Source organism: Sinocyclocheilus anshuiensis, unplaced genomic scaffold (genome assembly GCF_001515605.1).
Source record: "Sinocyclocheilus anshuiensis isolate Anshui unplaced genomic scaffold, SAMN03320099.WGS_v1.1 scaffold1759, whole genome shotgun sequence".
Taxonomy (NCBI): domain Eukaryota; kingdom Metazoa; phylum Chordata; class Actinopteri; order Cypriniformes; family Cyprinidae; genus Sinocyclocheilus; species Sinocyclocheilus anshuiensis.
In genome coordinates, this window is record NW_015548294.1 from 187,816 (window position 1) to 200,076 (window position 12,261).

Below are 12,261 nucleotides of genomic sequence, written 5' to 3' on the forward strand. Positions count from 1 at the left end.
GTTCGGACTGCCCTTAAGGGTCAACTCTGACCGAGGAACCCACTTCACCGCCGAAGTCATGAAGGAAGTGTGGAAACTCCTGGGTATACAGGCCAAGCTCCATATAAGCCATCACCCAATTTCCTCAGGTCAAGTGGAACGAACCAACAGGACAGTGGTCAGCATGTTGAAGAAGTATGTGTCTGCCAATCAAAAGGATTGGGATATTAAGCTTCCTCTGGTACTGATCGCTGTCAGGGCCACTCCTCACTGGTCTACCAGAGTACCCTCGTTCGAGATGATGATGGGGCGACAAATGACACTACCGTTACACCTGCTGTACCAACCTGGTGACCTGAACCTCGTTGCCGTCTATACCACTCACCAATACCTGGAAGAGTTGTATCAACACCTGAGAACAACTTTCGCCTTCTCGCAACAACAACTCCAAAGAAGTGCGGAAGGTCGAAAAGCCTACTACAACCAAAAGGCCTCTCACCAGGAATTTAATGTTGGAGACAAAGCATGGTACTACAACTTCGCCCAACCAAGGCAGAACGCTCCCCATCGCCTGTCAAAGAAAATCCTACCTCACTGGACAGGACCCCATGAGATTGTGGACAAGCTCTCACCTGTTGCCTATCGAATCAAAATCAGACAAGGCGCAGCGAGCCAGTCCTTCGATGGGTCCATCGAAACCAGATAAAGAGGCTCCAACCGACAGGAAAAGGGGGAAGATCAAACCAACTGACACAGACCGACAATCTCATACTCTACACCACACTGACATAACTTCTGTCATTCTAGGAAAACATATAGCTACCTTATAGCCACCGTGCTTAAACACAACACTTACACACTCTCCTCCGACGCACTGCTAGGACCAACCTCTAGTAGAAGAGGTGTGCTCCACACATGTGACACTTGTTTGCCGTCTAACCTCATTCAGTGTCTTTGTGTCTCTTTGTGTTTTCCCTTTTCTTTTCTTTTTTCTTTTTTTTTCCTCTCTCACTACAATTTCCTTTCCCCTCTAGACCCCTCATCAGGGAACTCCCTTAACCGATCTTTAAATCCAGGTCCCGAAATTAGGATTGACTCCTTTCACCAAAAAAATAAAAAATAAAAAAATTGTCGTAAATCGTTGTGAAAAGCTGTCGTCGACCAAAGTGAGGCAACACAAGCTGAAATCATCGGAAACCGATGGCTAGTCGACACCACAGCGCGTACAGCTACCCTCACCTACGATCGACACGACACTGCCACGCACATTATCCTGCCCAACCAAACTTTATGGATCAATGTCCCAAAGGGCTCGATCCTCCACATTGACGATTTAGCATTGTATCACCTTACCGACGACGAGTATAAGGCCGAACTCGAAATATCACCCTTCTTCAAACAGCATTCCTTCGTCCTCGATCCAGAATTGGAAGAAAGGATCAAGGAGGAAGGAACGCAACTTATTGATTTGACTTCTGTTGATACAGCTTTAGAAGCTATCGCTCACCTTCCGCCCGCTGGTGCGCCAATCATTCGGTCTTGGTCTGCCGCTGACACAGCGCTTTGCGTTTCTACTATTGTAGGATATGTTGTGACTCTGACACTTGCCTTCCTCCTCCACAAGCGACTGAACGCCGTCCAAGATTCTTTCAACAAGTGCACGTCCGGTGTCCCGCGCATGTTCCGACGTGATAAAACTGACCAAGAACCTGAACCTGAGAACTCAACAAACCTGATTGAGATTACGCCGCTCCAGGGGAGGCTCACTATCATGTCGAAGTTCAAACACATGAGCACCTGACTCCCTGTCTTTCTTGTCTCTGTGCAACTTCTGTCTTAACTCTGCTGCAGTCATGCGATCAACATCAACCAGTAGTGAAAGGGATGTAGGGCCTCTGTGAACAGACACAAATGAACGAGTGAATCTCCGCATTCCACCGGAAAAACTAAGGTCTCCTCCCAACCATGTGAGAGTCGTAAAACTGAACCATGGTCAGCCCAGGCACCAATTGTCTCAAATAAGTTCCTGTCCCGCTCAGCTTATCTTTACGAGAAACACAAGGAGAGAGCGATTTACAAAACCTCCTCCTGGGTCGGCAAGCACTAAGACCGCAATAACTGACTCCTGCATCTGGACTAATTTAAGCAACAGAACATCAGTGTTGTCTCGTGACTGGCTTCAGCATAAATAAACTATCTAATAACCAACAGAACAAAGAACCTGGTATCTGGAAATGTTCCAGCGACAGACACTCCTGGACCCCATGACCGTTTAACGCATAAATTGATAATCCGATAAACAGAAAGCGACAGACTAATAGCTCCATGTCCGAGCGAGAAGAATGGCAGATCTCCACCTGTGACAGTGTCATGACCTCAGGACATCTCCCCTCTTTCTCCCTGCATTCCAAAAGGGACGCACCCCTTTTCTCTCCTTCGGTCAGACAAAGGGACATATAACTTACACAGACAGTTCAAAAGACAATAATTTAAAAGTATAAAAGGGCAACTATATTCCCAAATAATATGTTTTGTGCCTTTCTATGCTTTCTGTTTGATGTGTTATTGAAACCTATGATATTTTAATCTTTGCCTTATAACTTTTCCTTTTAGTAGATAAGATTATTAATGTGTATGCAAACTACCTGTTATTTGATGTTGAACGAAAGCTTGTTTTATTCCCAGAACATTGAAATGAGTGAAAAGCTGTTATTTTGAACAGTGTGTGTTGTACAACACTTTATAGAAGTTATTAACAAAACCTGCAGAGACATTTCCCCCACGTGAGGAATTTAACAGCATGTTAATTTATGCACGAAAAGGGAACCACACAGGGCGTGGCTAAGCCCTGCAACAGCGTCCGACTGGGACAATCGCGTATGGGATGGACCAAATCGGGCTTGCTTAAAAACCCAATGCCTGAACAGTGCTCGCTCGCTCTCTCTCTCTCTAGACCTTTGGCTTTTCGCCATGGTGACCGCGCTACGAAGCGCTCCCATGCCGTAACATCACACGAGCGAGACTCCAAAACTCAAACACTCCGTTGAAGCTTCGTGAATGCCAGAGATCTTCGAAAGCCTAAAGTCTTGCAAACTTAGACTCTCTCAGAAGAACTGCTCAAGCCTCTGTGTCATCAAGAAACCAACCAATCTCCGAAGGGCATTCCCAGAAACTACGTCATCCAGACGCCCGATCAGCAACCAATCAAAAGCCGGGATTCCCTCAAGCAGCCAACCAGGAAGCTTGTCAGCAAAACGCAAGTAACAGGCAAAATCTTTTCATCTCTTGCTGAACTGGTGAATTGAGTTTAAGCAGTAAACGTAAGATAAATCTCTGCTTTGTGATTCTCTCAGGTTGCAATTTAAAGAACTCGTAGAAAACGAGTGTTAGAACTTTGGAAACTTCATGCAAACTCCGTTAACTCATTTTCCTGAACCTTTTGTGTGTATGTGTGTGTGTGTGTGTGTGTTTTAGCTTAATGTAATCTAGAATAGCCAATAAATTCTTGTTTCATTTATAAAGAAGTATTGTATTGTGTCGTGAATTTTTAAAGTTAAACCTTGCCAAGATCTTAGTTACCTAGCTCGTAGCTTATAACTTATCAAAGCATGTATTAACCTGTGGCCAGGGAGAATACAAATATTCAAATTGTTAAAATACACGGACGTTAACGTCTCGCTGGGCGAACAGTTGATAAAGTGTAAACTATCAAATTTGAAATCAGTTCTAATGAGGTTGACTTCGAATCTTCAGATTCGATTCCTCTCAAAACCTGAGCTAAAATAATAATAAGTAACTCCCTTACAAAATTTTACTCTATCTTACAGGGATTTCTGAATGGTAGGATGCAAATTACTCACAAACTTAAACATCACATCTTCTTCTGCCCTAGGGGAGTCTGCACCGGCAAAATATACTCTGCGTAAGCGTTCATAATACTCTCTGGGTGATTCATAGTGACTCTGCTTAGTCTGCAAGGTAGAGAGTCGGGAAGTAAACGGTTTCTGGTACATTTTATATTCTGCTCTCAAAGCCCTACACAATTCATGGTAATTACCAGCAACGGCTTGGGCTTTGTTTCTCCATTAAACCATGGACAGTTCGCACTGTGGTTTTCCTCAGAAGGAGGAGTTTATCTGCCATAGTGGCCTCAGGGATATAGGACAATGCATAATTCACATCCTTAAGGTACAACTCTATATTGCTTCCAGGGGTATCAGGATTAAACACTCCAATGTCACGTGCTAATTCCCTAAGGGGTCTCCTTGGATAGTGCTAGGCTGGGGAAATCAGGAGTGGGGTGACTAGTCTTTCCCCATGCTGGGGAGTCAGTCTATTTCATGGAAATGGCTGGGACTGGAAACAGTAGTTGGGCCACCAGCAGCTGCAGCATCACCATGGGTTTAATAACTCTGTCTCTGTGAAGGGCTACCCAGTAGGGGATCTTTTACTGCTGAGCCAAATGAGCTGAAACGCACACTAGGTGGTTCAGGTTCAAGGGACGTGTCCCTACTTATGTCTAACTGCTCCATCCTTTTCCCTATTTCCTCCAGCCTCTGCTCTGCAACAACAGCTTTGCCTGCCCACTCTCTGGCTCTGGCAGCCATCATATCATGATTGTGTTGTACTTCTAACAACTTATCATCTACTCTATTAAAGTCCTTCCTGAGTAGGATCTGGGCCTGTTATAAATGGTACAGCTGTTGTTTAAACAATTCAGACTGCTTACAAGCATCAACATAAAGTTTGTGTTCTCTTTCTAGGTCCATTTTCAGGCTAGAAATTTCAGACACGGCCAACTCTAATTCATCTTTGGCCTGCTTTTCACTCATACCCACTAACCTTAGTTTGTTGGCCTGTGCTGACAAATAATTTTGAGCCTGAGCCAGTTCTGTTTGCAAAGTGGCTAGGTCCTGGCCCCCAGGTACGGTGGCTGGACTTGAGTGCTAATTTTTTAGTTGTTCACACTCAGTTTCTAGGTAAAGATTTTCATCTTTCAACCTTTTCATTTTGCGGTCATAAAGAAAATATGAGACAGACGCACCAGTGCGGGTTTCGACCCCCGGGGGTTAAACAGTCCAGGTGACACCAAAGAAATTTCAAACACTTTCAACGGAAACAGAAATGTAAATCCTTCCAGCCCTACCTTTTTGTGTCAAGTCACCAAGGAATTGAAGTCCTTCCTGAGTAGGATCTGGGCCTGTTATAAATGGTACAGCTGTTGTTTAAACAATTCAGACTGCTTACAAGCATCAACGTAAAGTTTGCGTTCTCTTTCTAGGTCCATTTTCAGGCTAGAAATTTCAGACATGGCCAACTCTAATTCATCTTTGGCCCGCTTTTTACTCATACCCACTAACCTTAGTTTGTTGGTCTGTGCTGACAAATCATTTTGAGCCTGAGCCAGTTCCTGAGCCAGGTACGGTGGCTGGACGTGAGTGCTCATTTTTTAGTTGTTCACACTCAGTTTCTAGGTAAAGATTTTCATCTTTCAACCTTTTCAACCAAGAACCTCTGGTTCTTGGCTGTTAGTAATACACTGCAAGTCTTCTTTCTCTGCAGATAGCCTAACAGTTTCAACTCTCAAACAGTTATTTGCCTGGCGCAGATCAGCCAGCTCACTCTTTAGCTCCTGGATCCTCATATCCCTGTCTCTCATTTGTTCGTTGACTGACTTCATCATAGGTTAAGCCCTTAAGCGTCTCTATGTAACCTGGATTCACAGCACTGGTCAGGTCTACAACCAGCTGTTCAGGCAGGGTTAATTCCGCCATCTTTGACAGATGATTTACTGCATTTAGCAACTAATCTGTCTTAACGTTTGTCACAAAGGTGTTAATAGCTAGAATCACTAGGACAATGTAATTGACACACTGACTAGTGATGAAATGTTAGCATTTGACTATAGGTTGTCAGAGGTAATTACACTTATCGGACACTTATCTAAGCTTCACAAGGAAACTCACTTGATTAGACTTACAAGGAATAACAACTTTTTGCTATACTCCAGTAGCAATTAGCTATAATCTGTAATTACCACTTCTGCTAACAGTTCCTGAGTGAGGAAACCCTTACTAGATCTATGCCACTGTAAAATAGTCCAGAGCTTAAACCACAACTTCCCACGTTGCTCAGTTAAGAGCATCAGTTGAGGACTGTTAGTTTGGCCATATGGGAGTGTTTCCCACAAGCTGTTCAACAATTTGAGATTCACAAATTGGAGGGAATTGGTCTGATTTATTTGAAAGATTGGTGGTTTAGTAGAGCCTTGGATCATCAACACAAAGAAGACACAATTGTAATAAGATTAATTAAATTTATTAACAGTAGATATGCAAGAGTAAATACAACAACTAGTGATGATACCAATAAATGTATATGCACTGCTAATAATAATAATAGACAACTACATATGAAGGAAGATACCAAATAAAATGTAGAAACAAATAAATGGAGTGAACACAGAATGGCAAAATGCACTGCCGTTGAGCTGAATGTAGCAATGGAAGAGGTAATGTTGCTTATGGGAACCACTTAATGGCTCTAGTGGAATAAACAATAAATAAATGCTTATTTATCTCTGAACAAATAATATAGATATTATTTGTAACGCTGACCCCAAGTAAATGTTATCTAAACAGGTTAGAAAACATAGGCTGCAAGTATAAACTAAGCCAAGGTCTTTAGGAAAGAGGTTTCTTCTAGTTTCTTCCACAGGCGGGTGATCAGTCCGGCAGTAAAGACGTCTTCCACTGGTGATGCAGACTGCGTGCAGTGGGGAGGGCACAGACTTGCATTCCGGTAGCCATCGATGCGCTGACCTGGAGGATGCTGAACTTCTGTTGTGCCACAGGGGGTCCTTAGAGCATGGACTGGGCAGCTGGGCCAGATGGGTCTTCACAGGGTCATTTGCAGCCTGGCTGCGTCGGCGTGTGTGTTTTAGGACGTGTCTGTCACTGTGGAGGTCCTTTGCGGACTGGGCTGCGCTGCTTTCGGAGTGGCAGAAGTCAGATGGGGTCTGTCACTGCTGGGTCCTTTGTAACTGAAAGGCAGCCAAATGCAAAATGGAAGGTTTACCCAAGAGCTGAGTTTAACCTTAACTGTCTTGAAGTTTCTTTCCTCGTCAGGCCAGAAACTCAGAACGCTGTATCTGCTACTGTCTCTCTGGATGTACCGGAGACTCAGAACTCCGGTGTTTCTGTTAGTGTCCCTCTGGATGTGCCAGAGATTTAGAATGGTTATCTGTTACAGTCTCTCCGGACGAAAGACTCAGAACAGTGTATCTGTTATTGCCTCCTTCCACATAGGTTGGAAACACAGAACAAGGAGTGTCTTTTGGGAAGGTACCTTTATCTGTTTCTGATGAGGAGGAGACTGGAATCTGGTGCCTTTCCATACCAGAAATGTGATTGGCCACTTGTGTCCGAGGTGGCCATGGTGTTGCCCACCCTAGTGTGGAACTCATAGTGGAGTACAAAATTAAACAGTGTCTTTAACATTCTACCCATGCAATATTTCTTTACCGAACCTTTTTCAAATTGTTATCAGCATCATGAGGAGCAAAAAGTGTCCAAATATGATAGGAAACTGTTGAACTATCACTTGTTCGTACCATAATATGTTAATAGGCCAATGTCAATGGCCATCAACATAAACTGTACTTCACCTGAGGATGAATACGTTGTAGTTTATGTCTATTAACCCTCTGGGGTCCGAGGGTGTTTTGGGGCCTATAAAAGTTTTGACATGCCCTGACATTTGTGCTTTTTTCAGTTGCTTACAAACATTTGAATGTCTAAAGTTTAATAACACTGTAATCAGCACAAACTGGGCTACAATAAGGCTGGCGGAACTGTCGACCCCAGGAGGTTAAAGGTCTCCAAGCATATGTAGGAATGGATTTGGATAGATCTTTGGGGCCTTTCTTTGTTTCAGCCACTGCTGTTGCATCCAGAGATCTCAAGGAATTTTTATGGCAGTCATTTCCTAAATCTTAGGATTAGGTGTGATGGTAAGGGTCAACCCATAGTCCAATGAGAAGTCCTCTTTTAGGTGGTTGTGGGTGCAGAAGGTCTCCCTTCCTGTCCTGCTCGAGGTGTCTGGCAGTTGTCTTGGCATCTTATCTGATGGTTCTGAACCTTTGTTTATGTTCCTCCACCAAGATCCAATCACAGTGTGGCACATCTCCCCCCAGTTAGAGAGGGGCCCTGCCATTAAACTGGTCCTTGGAATGCCAATTTGTTCACTACAAGACAATACTAGTTTATGTTGGTACTCTGGTAAGAATGTCTGCTGTTTCAGATGGCTGATCTGCAGCAAGAGCATCACAGAGAGATTGAAGGTCTGCTGGAAAACATCCGGCAGCTGAGCAGAGAGCTGCGGCTACAGATGCTCATCATTGATAACTTCATTCCTCAGGAATATCAGGTCTACATTTATGCTCGTGCACATGCACTCTCAGTCAAAAAATTTGACGAACCTCCTCATTCTTTGTTGACATGTTTTAGAATAACTGTGAACTACACAATGCCAGTGGCGAGCGGTGACTTTTTTTGACCGGGTATGCTGAGTGAGAAGATTAAGAACCCTCCCCTCCCCCCTCCCTCCTCCCTCCTCATCGCTTTTAAGACACACTCAAAGAGGAAAACACCGTGGCAGGTGTCGATTTAAAAGTATGCACATTCCTACCTTATTTGTAAATTAAATTAATCTCCAATCCTTTTCCTATAGTTTCAGGTTTATCCATAGTTATTCTAATGCTTGAAAACAGCTGCTTTTCCAAGTAAAAGCAGCAAAATAACGTAGGTACGTTATGCGTAATATACAGAAGGTGGCGAGATGGGGGATTCCCGCGCTCTATATGTCTCTGCATTGACTGAATGATTTTTTAAAATTTTTTATTTATTTATTTATTTTTATTCCCAGTGAATAGGTTAAAACTCCCACCCGGGTGACACTACTCCAATAATAGACCATGCAAAATACCAAAATAATAATAATAATAATAATAATATATTTAAAATATTGCAAAGTAACGTTGCAAACAACAATAAAATCAGAAAAGGACTTTAATTGTAAGCGACACAAGTATATGGAAAACAAAAGTATTTTTTCCTGATGTTTGTTATTATTTAAAATTTTATATACATTTTTATAAACCCTTTTTTTTTATTTACCACTTAGGCATGTTGACAATAACGTCTTCAACATTGTCTATGACCAGATATGTTCTTAGTGGACTTTCAAAATTTGCTTTGCTTGAGAAAGCATGAAAATATACAGTTATGATGTTTTTTCATATGATTTAGTCGAGTTCGTTTTGCATCAAACACAATGTAATTTTCGGCAATTGAGATCTGGCAGCAACAGCGCATTTTTCCACTTGGGTGAGCGCTTCATGGACAGCTTACCTCGCACATTAAATCAGCAGCAGACCAGCAAAACACTGAATGCGCTACAGTCTTGACGAGTCATAGCAATAAAGCGGAGGCCATAAAGCTGCGGAGAATCCACTTGCTCAGAAGTTTCCGTAACTGACGTAGATTTACAGAAAATTACCGTTGTGTTGCAATAAATAATTTTACATACTTATTCCCAACACTTTATTAAGCTTTAAGTCACATCTCAAATGACAAGGGATCAACTAATGTTTACATTAATTAGCCCGTGAACTCATTCTCTCAGATGGCCTGGGTATGCAGCGCATTCGCAGCTTATATGAACGGAACACCACTGCACAATACAACACTGGAGCACATGTGAGGGGCATGATGTTTCTGGATGACGTGCAGTAGGCGGATTAGCGAATCAACACACTGGGCCAGCTAACCAATCTGAGCTCATTCGGTTTTAAAAATGAAGCATTAACACATTAGACTGCACCACATAAACACAATCAAGCCTAGAAAAAAAAACAGTCACTACACAATGCCAGTGGCGAGCGGTGACTTTTTTTGACCGGGTATGCTGAGTGAGAAGATTAAGACCCCCCCCCTCCTCATTGCTTTTAAGACACACTCAAAGAGGAAAACACCATGGCAGGTGTCGATTTAAAAGTATGCACATTCCTACCTTATTTGTAAATTAAATTAATCTCCAATCCTTTTTCTATAGTTTCAGGTTTATCCATAGTTATTCTAATGCTTGAAACCACCCCTTTAAGGATTTTGTGGTATGGGAAGAAAAGTGAAAGTTTGCGTATTCTGTTCATATTCTGCTTGCTTTACATAGACCTAGTACATTTGAATAATAAACTGTATATCGAATTTAATCTTTTAATATCACTGTCTTAATGCCATAGTAAGTGTTTAAGGATTTCTACAAGAAGAAAACACTTAACAAGAGACTTGTGCATGTTGGTCTTGTCTTTTTCTCCTACATTTTAAATCCATGTAATTCGGGCGATAAGGCCGAACGCCTTATCGCCCGAATTACATGGATTTAAAATGGGGTCAGATTAAACTGTGTGATGTAAAATAAGTGTTTTAAAAAGATGAGACGATGACAAATGTAGAATGAATAAATAAAGTGTATTACTGTTGGTCGTTGGAGTGGAGGGAGAGATGGAAAGTCCCTGGAGAGTGCCGTCATCACCCTGCGCACTGTTGAGTTGCTTTCTGGAGAAGGGAAGGATGGAGAAGGTGGTGTCGAAGTCTGGCCCAGTTGGAGTGGTGGCGCAGAGTTCTCCATTGGTCACTCTGTTGGTAGTTCGTGAAGTAGTAGATGTGCTGGGATGTTTGGCCGGAGGAAAGCCAGGGGTTGACGTGGGAGGCACTGGGCTTGTCGTCGCAGTGGGAGGAGAGATGGTGGCTTCTGGATCCTTTAATTGCTCCAGCTGTTTCGCCCATTTCTTGTCTCTCCTCTTGAAACACTTGATGACCTCTCTCTCTAGTGTCGCCACGACATCCTTGATAGATTCCTCCATTTTACCAAATTTAAAATCCACAGCCTCTCTAAAATACACTTCACAGTTAAGATTACTTTCAACAGAGTCTTTAAAATCCTTCTCCAATTTTAAAACAAGATTTTTGAGAGCAACCACCTCAGCCTGTAGCTGTACACACTCACAGTGATGTAAAACCTGTTCATCATTACAAGAAGCAGCATTAACTTGATTTGTCGTCACTCTTCTCTTTGATTTGTCAACACTCTTCTCAACACAGCGTATACAATCTTTAAACGTTCCCTGTACGGGCCACCATATGTAACGTTCGTCCTTATCGCCCGAAGAAAAAACCTTTGGAAAAACCAGGCTCAGTCCAGGGGCCAGTTCTCCTCTGGCCAGACGAAACCAGCAGTTCAATTCCAGGCTGCAGCAAAGTCACATTGAGCAGAGAACTCAAATGGTTCCTCTGGTCTTGTCCCAGTGGCCGTCTAGGAGACAAGGTCTTTACTGGGGATCTGTCTTTGGGGCTCATCTAGTTGTCCTGATCACCGCTGACATTCAAGGTAGTCATCTCTAGGTGACTCAGCACTCATCTCTAGGTGCTGATCCACCATCTGGGCTGGATACGGACTGGATCCGGGTGACTGCAGTGACCATCTGATCTGGATACAGACTGGATGTGGTGGCTACGGTGACCTCGGAATAAGAAAGAAACAGACTATTATTAGCGTAGATGCCGTTCTTCTAACGATGTAGCAAGTACATCAGGTGTTATGGGAAGTGTTCCCGGTTCCGGTTGTCCTAATTAATGCAGCCTAACAATCCTTTAACGGATTTGAATATTAGAAATGTGTTAGTGTGTTATGTGTAAGCCAGGTTAAAGAGATGGGTTTTTAATCTAGATTTAAACTGACAGAGTGTGTCTGCCTCCCGAACAATGTTAGGTAGATTATTCCAGAGTTTGGGCACTAAATAGGAAAAAGATCTGCCACCTCCAGTTGATTTTGATATTCTAGGTATTATCAAATTGCCAGAGTTTTGAGAACGCAGCGGACGTGGAGGTGGAGCTCATTCAAATAGTGAGGTGCTAAACCATTCAGGGTTTTATAAGTAATAAGCAAAAATTAAAAATCTATACGATGTTTAATAGGGAGCCAGTGCAGTGTTGACAGAACCGGGCTAATATGGCCATACTTCCTGGTTCTAGTAAGAACTCTAGCAGCATTTTGGACTAGCTGGAGTTTGTTTATTGAGAGTGCAGAACAACCACCCAATAAAGCATTACAATAATCCAGTGGTCGCCAACCCGTCGATCGCGATGTACTGGTAGATCTTTATCACTGTCCCAGTAGATCCCGAAAAAAACAGTAAAATAAGTACAAAAATGCATTACATTT